At 46.5% G+C, this 9,351-nt stretch overlaps 1 long non-coding RNA gene across 1 annotated transcript; it reads right to left on the bottom strand.

Annotated features, from left to right (window-relative positions):
* Nucleotides 1-2,157: 2,157 nt before the first annotated feature.
* LOC120111792 lies at nt 2,158-2,544 on the bottom strand. The gene is made up of 2 exons (XR_005513192.1): nt 2,483-2,544; nt 2,158-2,386 (listed from the first exon to the last, which is right to left on the bottom strand). It is a non-coding gene; the product is annotated as an uncharacterized LOC120111792 (long non-coding RNA).
* Nucleotides 2,545-9,351: the final 6,807 nt, after the last annotated feature.

Genomic DNA, 9,351 nt, shown 5'->3' with positions numbered 1-9,351 from the left:
TGCCGACGCTTTTCCCTAGCATCGGCATTCAAGAGTCGGCTTTGCTTCTTCTTTTTGTAGTGACCTATCTCGAAGAAGCTAGCTAATGCGATCATCATGCCAATAAAAGGGCATAGGTTTGGGGAAAGCCTTCTCATCCGACATTCTAGGAATCTTTGGTTAGGGAGAGAGGGAGATGTGAGGGCCAATTATGTTGAGTCCCTGATTGGCTTTGGGGCAACTTGAGTCACCATGGAAGTTGAAAGCCTCCAATGTGAATCCATCCCTTGCATAACTAAAGTCGGACGCTACGTTGGCGGCTAGGATCCACGTATGGAAGATTGTCATGATGATGGTATCATAAGCTAAGGCCACGATAGGTTCCGTTTGAAAACTTGAAATTGAGCAGAAAGGAATGGAATGGAAGGAAAAATTAAAAATTTTAATGTTTGAGAGTTTTTTAGTGGAGGAAAAGGAAAAGAAAAGGAGGGAATAGGAGGAAAAATTTTGGGCTCCAATTCTCTCCTTTCATAAGTGAGAGAATTTGGAGAGAAAGAAATTGGAACTTAATAAATTTTTTTATAATACCTATTTTACCTTTAAATTAAAGAAGTACCAAATTGAAAGGACAAACATATCCTAGGGTAACTTTTATTTTAACCTTTCATATGTCATCTCCATCTCCATATATCCATCTGCTACACCTCTACGAAGCTCCATGTCCACAGTTGCACTTTCTTGGAGGAGCAACGATTGTTAAGCTTCAAAGATAAGCTTATTCTCTCAATAGAAAAAATTAAAATAATTATTTTTTTCATTAACTTGTTTTTGGATGTGATCTGTTGTCTGATTTATGGCTTTTGGATCTGTGATGATTATATGGTTATGGATGTGATAAAGGCGTCTCTTTTACTTATTTTGGATGTGATATGTTGTCTTCTGATTTATGGGGTTTGGATCTGTGATGATTGTATGAGGGTGGATTTGATAAATGCGTCTCTTTTACTTATTTTTGGATGTGATTTGTTATTTTCTGATTTTTTATTTGTTTGTTTGTTTCTTCTTCTATTATTCATTTTCTTTACTTTTTATTTCCTACTCATTTTTTTCAGTGGTAGGTGTTGATCTCTTCAAGCTGTTTTGGATCCGTTAAAAAAGAAAGTATGTTTCCTACATCATTTATTTTTCAAAAAATGAAGGACAAGATCTATTTTTTGAACCAGATTTTGGTTGTTATTCTTGAATCTTTGTGGATCTACTCGATGTCATCTGGATCACGGTCCTGGTTTCTAATTTCTATTTTAAGATCGGAGGTTCTGGTTTTTTGAGTGGGTATTTTAGTAAAAATGTTGAAAATGTATGCTTTCTTTTCTTTTCTCTTCAAACTCCCAAATAAGAGAAAGGAAAGTTCTTTCTCTTTCCTCCTAAAATTTCCAAACGAGGAGCGAAAAAAGTCTATTCTTTTTTCTTTCTTTTTTTTCCTCTTCATTAAAGTTTTTTTTTTTCTTTTCTCCCCCAACACTTCCAAACGGAGGATAAGAGAAGACCACCTCATTTGATGGTCAAGTTCTTAAAAATGATGCAGCGTCCATCACTTGCCTCGTATAAGTAGGGCTGTTAACGAGCCGAGCCGAGCCCGAGCCTGGGAAAGCTCGGCTCGGCTCGTTTCACAGTAGCTCGGGCTCGGGCTCGGTAACGAGCTCTGTATTGGGCTCGGGCTCGGGCTCGCTTGGTAAAGCAAAGGCTCGGGCTCGAGCTCGTAAAGCTCGTTTCAATTACGAGCTCCTGAACGAGCCCGAGCTCGGTACGAGCTCGGTGGTCTGTTTCTTGTTTCCTTGAAATAGGCATTCACCATCTGTCACAGAAAATTGAATGACCTTCAGAAGGTTTTTGAGGGGAAGTAGGTGATTTCCATCCTGAGAACCTGAGAAGAGTTGCATAGAACTATTAGATCACTGTATGTGCATTTCTAGTTCATTCAAGTTCATTATACAGCTTTACTTGCCTCAAATGGCATTGATTCGGCATATTTGATGTGCAAATATTTGCAAATGAACTCATTAACCTCTCATAGTTCTCAGCTGACAGGCATATATTTTGTCATTCAGATCATATGATAGTTGAATTTTATTTCTTGGTTTTATCTTCTTGATCACTGAAATTTGCATTTGTTGCTTGTTTAACAGAAACCTCACAACTTGAAATTGGAAACATAAGTACATTAACTTATTCTGTTGTTACAGATGACAGTACATTATGAATACTAATATTGACTCGACCAGTTTCAGAATGAAGAAAAGAGGAGTCTCATGATGCTCCTTGCTCACACTAGTAGGCATTGTTGAGGTAGAAATACAAGCCAGCTAGCCCTGCAACTCCAAGCACTATGGCAACAGGTAACGCTTTCCTGAAAGCACAAGAGTTTCAAGAATGATATATATAAGCGAGATATGCTTTCAAACACTCAGGATCCACCCAAAATTACTTATAGTGAGGCAATTACCCAATGGCTTCATCTCTTTTCATCTGAGCCTTCCTGGCTTTACGGGCATCTGTGTCATTTGTGTCACGCCCCGGACCCAGATCCGTGACACGGCCGTGCTATTGCCGACTATCGTCCACAGTAGCATGCAGCCTCATACAGGGGTGACAGGTAGCCAAAAGGATTCAAACTTATATATATGTATTAAAAGTTTTGCAGTACAACCTTCAAGTTTGAAACCAAAAATATAGAACTTCTATGCTATTCAAATGTACAAAAGTATATAAGCTTCTCCAAAAATACGAAGCTCTGTAACAAAATAAAAACATATCTGATGGCGATCACTGATGAGGATCTGAAAGAAAATGAAGCATAAACAGATGTGAGCTACACGGCTCAGTAAGTAATCCTGCATAATCCTACCGGATCAACCAGTAGGCTAAACATGTAAATCAGGGTTTGAGAAGCTGACATGCATGTTTATCTAATAATCATCATGGCATAATATGTATGCAATTTAAACAAGGCAGTAGTGCAAATCACAAAATTTTCATATTATATGCATATGAAACCGTGCCCCCGGCATGCCGTGGTCCTTTTAATCTCGGATGCTACTGCGAAGTCAGACTCGACCACTGGCGGGGCCAGCTCAGTTACTATTCAGCCACTGGCGGGGCAGGCTCAGTTACTATTCAGCCACTGGCGGGGCAAGCTCAGTTACTATTCAGCCACTGGCGGGGCAGACTCAATTACTATTCAGCCACTGGCGGGGCAGGCTCAGTTACTATTCAGCCACTGGCGGGGCAAGCTCAGTTACTATTCAGCCACTGGCGGCTCAGTCATTCTCAGTAGCATCTTTGAGCCCATTATAGTGCCTCTGGGCTAGCTAAGACTTTATAAACTTACATGCATGATTAAAATATCAGTATCATCATGTTGCATACATAGCCATAGCTTCTGGGATCATGCAAGTTACTTATGCATTGTAACATATCATGCATGAAACATATATACTTAAAATAAATGCTTGGGAAACATTAATAACATGACATGATCCATAACAGGATTAGGACAGGTTACTTACATTCTTCACTAATCATGCATACAATTCAAATTGTATAAAAAACACTGGTTCATCTTATAAAACGTAATACAAGATCTACGATAGGATTAAGACAGATTACTTACAGCAATTCGCTTTCCAAATTGCTCAAGTCCAGGTGACAAATCCTTAATCACCTAAAACAACATCATAGGGTTTACATTATTCCCCATTTATTTATTATAAAATCTCTTAGTTCATCATACTATGAACTTACTTGCTTGGGTCCTATCCAAGGATTTAGCCCAAGTCCAATTTGAAGCCTTTAGGGTTCGATTTAAAACCAAATTGGGTCCACATGGGTTGATTGGGTTTTTAATTAAAGGATTGGGCCTTGTTTATAATTGGGTCCAACCTTTTCTAGCCAATTGGATCCTCTGATTTGGTCAATGTGGCTCATTTGGGCCTGAGTCAGGATTAGCCCAAGGTCAATTCGACCTTCTGTCAGTTGAATTGGGCTTGAATTGGGCCTAATTTACAATCAATTAGGTCTGCTGAGACCAACTCAGCTTAATTGGATTCAGACCTGGTTTAAATCGGGCTTGTCCAGACTTAGCCCAATTTGATTGGGCTCGGGTTCAGCTTCAATTGGCTAAACCAATTTCTTATCATTGGGCTTAACGGGTTTCGGATCCGAACCCGATTCCGGCCCGTTAACCCACTCTTTTCTTTTCTTTTCTCTTTTTCTTTCTTTTCTTTTCACCGTTTCTTCTTTTTTTTTTTTCTTCTCCTTCCCGAAGCTTCCTTTCATCCCGATCTCCCATTCCTCCTCTCCTCTCCTCTCCGGCGAAGGGAGGTCGATGGTCTCCTCCTCACGGGGAGGGGGTCGGACCGCGATCGGCGACGCCCGCAGCCGAGCTCTCGGCTTCCTCGATCGAGCCCGCGGCCGAGCTCTCGGCTTCCCCGGCCGAGCCCGCGGCCGAGCTCTCGGCTTCCCCGGCCCGAGCCCGCACCGGCGACGCTCACGGCCGTACACGGGCAAGTCCCCTCCTCCTCTCCTTTTTCTCTCTCTCCTTGGTTCCGATCGGAAGCCCTAGCCATTTCGGTCGGTCCTCCGGCCTTCTTCTTCTCCTCCGGCCGGATCTACGGCCTCTTCCTCCTCTCTCTTTCTTTCTTTCTTTCTTCTTCCCTTCTTCCTTTTCTTTTCTTTGGTCCTTCCCTCCGGCACCACCGCCTCTTGCCGGAGAGGAGGCAGTGGTCCGGCCGGGGCTGGCGGCCTTGTGGCCACGCCGGTTGCCGGCTCAACCTGACCGGCGGCCCGGGGCTGCCCCCCGAGCCCTAGAGTAGCCGCAGCCGAGGCTGCGGTGCCCTGCAGGCGGCTCGGCCCGAGTGGTCATCGGGCCTGGCCTTGGGCCGCGGCCGTTCTCAGGCCGGTCCGAGGTCTATGGGTCCGGCCCGTGACCCTTCTCCCTTTTGCCGGTCTCCTCCTCTCTGTCCCATAGTTGAAACAGAGGGGAGAATACCCCACAGAGGGTTTCTCCACTCCCTAAAATTTTATTACAAGGGGCCTCTTACCTGGATTTTTGCCGGTTACCGTTGGGCAGTTCTTCCCCCTGGTAGTCCCTCCTTCCTCTTGGAGCTTCAGGGCTCCTTCGCCTTCGGCTCCAGGGCTTCGGCTCTCTGTGTTCTGGGGGTCTGTGATTTTTGGTTACCGGCAGAGGCTTATATAATTTGTTTGAGGGATGAGGCTTCCTCTGAGAGGTCCCATCCTCTCCTTTCCTCCTTGCTCCGGGACTGACAGCTGTTTCCCCCGGTCTCAGGCGCGCCGGAGTCGGCTGCCAGTAGGGGGTTGAGGTGGCGGCTCCAGGTTTTGCATGGCTGGGGGCCCCTCAGTGAGGTCCCATCCCCCCTGCCCTCTTAGCTCCGGGAGCTTCCAGCTGCCCCCCCTTGCTCTGCCGTTGCGTCTGGCCTTGCCACGTGGGGCATGAGGTGGCCCTCCCCCTGTCGGCCAATTGTGGCCTTATCCTTTCTCTTCTCAGCATGAGGTGGTAACCTCTTCCCGGTTGTCACTCTAATAGTACTGCCCACAGTAAAAATTTGGGCCCAAACCCCTAACTGGGCCTACTTCTTATTGGGCCTAGTAGGTTGTGGGCCCGGACATTACATCCTACCCCCCTTAAAATAAATTTCGTCCTCAAAATTAAACATACCTCAAGTGGACCGATGTAGCGAGGACTCATTTTGCCGTATCGCCCAAATCGGGCAACACCCTTGAAAAGAACATTTTTAGGTAGACAAAGTTTCCCTCCAAAAATTTCAGTTCTCATAGCTTAACAAGAATCGCCCGGTAGGGGGGCCTTGATGATGGGTCCCTCTCCTAAGATCGATGGTGAATTCGATTTCTCAACTAGGGGTAATTCTGGTAATTCATCAGGGTAAATGTCTGAGTATTCCCTATTTCTTATAGCTACCTAGCAGTCAAGAGTTTAGGATGAAACTGAAATAAATTGCTTTCTTCGACTAAGGTATTATGACAATCTTAATATATTATGATACTCTTAACTACCCATTACCCTAAATTTTTACGGTTACAGTCTTGTTAAACCTAGAGCTCTGATACCACTATATGTCACGCCCCAGACCCGGATCCGTGACACGGCCGTGCTATTGCCGACTATCGCCCACAGTAGCACGCAGCCTCATACAGGGGTAACAGGTAGCCAAAAGGATTCAAACTTATATATATGTATTAAAAGTTTTGCAGTACAACCTTCAAGTTTGAAACCAAAAATATAGAACTTCTATGCTATTCAAATGTACAAAAGTATATAAGCTTCTCCAAAAATACGAAGCTCTGTAACAAAATAAAAACATATCTGATGGCGATCACTGATGAGGATCTGAAAGAAAACGAAGCATAAACAGATGTGAGCTACAAGGCTCAGTAAGTAATCCTGCATAATCCTACCGGATCAACCAGTAGGCTAAACATGTAAATCAGGGTTTGAGAAGCTGACATGCATGTTTATCTAATAATCATCATGGCATAATATGTATGCAATTTAAACAAGGCAGTAGTGCAAATCACAAAATTTTCATATTATATGCATATGAAACCGTGCCCCCGGCATGCCGTGGTCCTTTTTCTCTCGGATGCTACTGCGAAGTCAGACTCGACCACTGGCGGGGCCAGCTCAGTTACTATTCAGCCACTGGCGGGGCAGGCTCAGTTACTATTCAGCCACTGGCGGGGCAAGCTCAGTTACTATTCAGCCACTGGCGGGGCAGACTCAATTACTATTCAGCCACTGGCGGGGCAGACTCAGTTACTATTCAGCCACTGGCGGGGCAGCTCAGTTACTATTCAGCCACTGGCGGGGCAAGCTCAGTTACTATTCAGCCACTGGCGGCTCAGTCATTCTCAGTAGCATCTTTGAGCCCATTATAGTGCCTCTGGGCTAGCTAAGACTTTATAAACTTACATGCATGATTAAAATATCAGTATCATCATGTTGCATACATAGCCATAGCTTCTGGGATCATGCAAGTTACTTATGCATCGTAACATATCATGCATGAAACATATATACTTAAAATAAATGCTTGGGAAACATTAATAACATGACATGATCCATAACAGGATTGGGACAGGTTACTTACATTCTTCACTAATCATGCATACAATTCAAATTGTATAAAAAACACTGGTTCATCTTATAAAACGTAATACAAGATCTACGATAGGATTAAGACAGATTACTTACAGCAATTCGCTTTCCAAATTGCTCAAGTCCAGGTGACAAATCCTTAATCACCTAAAACAACATCATAGGGTTTACATTATTCCCCATTTATTTATTATAAAATCTCTTAGTTCATCATACTATGAACTTACTTGCCTGGGTCCTATCCAAGGATTTAGCCCAAGTCCAATTTGAAGCCTTTAGGGTTCGATTTAAAACCAAATTGGGTCCACATGGGTTGATTGGGTTTTTAATTAAAGGATTGGGCCTTGTTTATAATTGGGTCCAACCTTTTCTAGCCAATTGGATCCTCTGATTTGGTCAATGTGGCTCATTTGGGCCTGAGTCAGGATTAGCCCAAGGTCAATTCGACCTTCTGTCAGTTGAATTGGGCTTGAATTGGGCCTAATTTACAATCAATTAGGTCTGCTGAGACCAACTCAGCTTAATTGGATTCGGACCTGGTTTAAATCGGGCTTGTCCAGACTTAGCCCAATTTGATTGGGCTCGGGTTCAGCTTCAATTGGCCAAACCAATTTCTTATCATTGGGCTTAACGGGTTTCGGATCCGAACCCGATTCCGGCCCGTTAACCCACTCTTTTCTTTTCTCTTCTCTTTTTCTTTCTTTTCTTTTCGCCGTTTCTTCTTTTTTTTTTTCTTCTCCTTCCCGAAGCTTCCTTTCATCCCGATCTCCCATTCCTCCTCTCCTCTCCTCTCCGGCGAAGGGAGGTCGATGGTCTCCTCCTCACGGGGAGGGGGTCGGACCGCGATCGGCGACGCCCGCAGCCGAGCTCTCGGCTTCCTCGATCGAGCCCGCGGCCGAGCTTTCGGCTTCCCCGGCCGAGCCCGCGGCTGAGCTTTCGGCTTCCCTGGCCGAGCCCGCGGCCGAGCTCTCGGCTTCCCCGGCCGAGCCCGCACCGGCGACGCTCACGGCCGTACACGGGCAAGTCCCCTCCTCCTCTCCTTTTTCTCTCTCTCCTTGGTTCCGATCGGAAGCCCTAGCCATTTCGGCCGGTCCTCCGGCCTTCTTCTTCTCCTCCGGCCGGATCTACGGCCTCTTCCTCCTCTCTCTTTCTTTCTTTCTTTCTTCTTCCCTTCTTCCTTTTCTTTTCTTTGGTCCTTCCCTCCGGCACCACCGCCTCTTGCCGGAGAGGAGGCAGTGGTCCGGCCGGGGCTGGCGGCCTTGTGGCCACGCCGGTTGCCGGCTCAACCTGACCGGCGGCCCGGGGCTGCCCCCCGAGCCCTAGAGTAGCCGCAGCCGAGGCTGCGGTGCCCTGCAGGCGGCTCGGCCCGAGTGGTCATCGGGCCTGGCCTTGGGCCGCGGCCGTTCTCAGGCCGGTCCGAGGTCTATGGGTCCGGCCCGTGACCCTTCTCCCTTCTGCCGGTCTCCTCCTCTCTGTCCCATAGTTGAAACAGAGGGGAGAATACCCCACAGAGGGTTTCTCCACTCCCTAAAATTTTATTACAAGGGGCCTCTTACCTGGATTTTTGCCGGTTACCGTTGGGCAGTTCTTCTCCCTGGTAGTCCCTCCTTCCTCTTGGAGCTTCAGGGCTCCTTCGCCTTCGGCTCCAGGGCTTCGGCTCTCTGTGTTCTAGGGGGTCTGTGATTTTTGGTTACCGGCAGAGGCTTATATAATTTGTTTGAGGGATGAGGCTTCCTCTGAGAGGTCCCATCCTCTCCTTTCCTCCTTGCTCCGGGACTGACAGCTGTTTCCCCCGGTCTCAGGCGCGCCGGAATCGGCTGCCAGTAGGGGGTTGAGGTGGCGGCTCCAGGTTTTGCATGGCTGGGGGCCCCTCAGTGAGGTCCCATCCCCCCTGCCCTCTTAGCTCCGGGAGCTTCCAGCTGCCCCCCCTTGCTCTGCCGTTGCGTCTGGCCTTGCCACGTGGGGCATGAGGTGGCCCTCCCCCTGTCGGCCAATTGTGGCCTTATCCTTTCTCTTCTCAGCATGAGGTGGCAACCTCTTCCCGGTTGTCACTCTAATAGTACTGCCCACAGTAAAAATTTGGGCCCAAACCCCTAACTGGGCCTACTTCTTATTGGGCCTAGTAGGTTGTGGGCCCGGACATTACAATTTGCATCCTTGGCAACTAAAGAAATAATAAT

This window comes from Phoenix dactylifera, chromosome 8, assembly GCF_009389715.1.
Source record: "Phoenix dactylifera cultivar Barhee BC4 chromosome 8, palm_55x_up_171113_PBpolish2nd_filt_p, whole genome shotgun sequence".
NCBI classification, from domain to species: domain Eukaryota; kingdom Viridiplantae; phylum Streptophyta; class Magnoliopsida; order Arecales; family Arecaceae; genus Phoenix; species Phoenix dactylifera.
Note: the sequence above shows the minus strand (reverse complement) of the source record. Positions and strands in the feature narration are given on the sequence as shown.